Source organism: Fragaria vesca, linkage group LG6 (assembly GCF_000184155.1).
Source record: "Fragaria vesca subsp. vesca linkage group LG6, FraVesHawaii_1.0, whole genome shotgun sequence".
Taxonomy (NCBI): domain Eukaryota; kingdom Viridiplantae; phylum Streptophyta; class Magnoliopsida; order Rosales; family Rosaceae; genus Fragaria; species Fragaria vesca.
Window position 1 is genome coordinate 13,495,242 of NC_020496.1, and position 1,146 is coordinate 13,496,387.

Consider the following 1,146-nt stretch of genomic DNA (forward strand, 5'->3'; position numbering starts at 1 on the left):
GAATTTCTCAAACTTAAAGGATCATGATTTCATATATTTCAGCTTTTTATTCTTTAGGGTTTTTATTCAGAAAAAAAAAAATTCTTTAGGGTTTATGGAAATGGTTTAACTAATTTTTGGCCTAGTCACATTTCTTATGCTCGTAATCTTATCGATTGAACATCTTTTGAATTACTCAATGTTTGAATTTGCTAAGTGGGGTTCTGTTTTTATCAAGTTATCATTTATTTTCATTGCCATGGCATGGATATGAATACAAATACACCACACTGGCTTAAGTCATTTCGTCTCAAAGTTGATATATATGCATTTACAAACGCATACGATTTTAGATTTGTGAGACTCAACCAACTGTTTATATAGTGATTTATTCTGAAACAGCTGCCAGAGAAATTGTTCAATTTCAGTCCAAACAAGTCCAACAAAACAAAATAGAGAATGTTGTTGGATTTCACAAGCAAATACCGAAGCATCGTTTTAAGAAATTAAATTAGAAAGATCATTTAATTTGGGTTGTCTAATGCCTTATCTATGTTGCTGGGAAGAAGTAGTTAAACGATTATCGAAGCTGAACGAGTATATGAGCGAGCATGCATGATGAATGATTATGGTATCAATGTCTATTTTTGTCATTATAAACAACCGTGAAACCTGATATAACAATTTGCCAAACATTTTCTAGATACCAAACTAATTTCAAAAGCAATTTCAAAAGCAATGTTACCAAACACCAAACTAATTATTTTTATCATTTACTGTTCTAGGATATTCTCTATGTGTGCCTTGGCCTTATGCCAATAGGATATGTAGTTAGACTAGATCTATGTATTCATATCCTTACCATATTAGTATTGTGTAATTCTCTATATAAAGGGCTCCTATCAATGAATAAGATGACTCTCTTGCTATCTCTTTGTCTCTACACTTTATTCTTCATCACGTTATCATGCACTTTGTTCTAACCCTAGAGCCAATAGCCCACCATTTTTTTTCCAAACCCTAAAAACCAAAACCCTAAAATCGGGCAGCCTTGTTTTTCCCGATTTCCGACCAAAATTCCGACTGCCCTCCGCCGGAATTTTATATCCCCAGAAAGCTCTTTCCGTCACGGATCCAACGCCGCCAGCCTCACCCTGAGAACCGGCC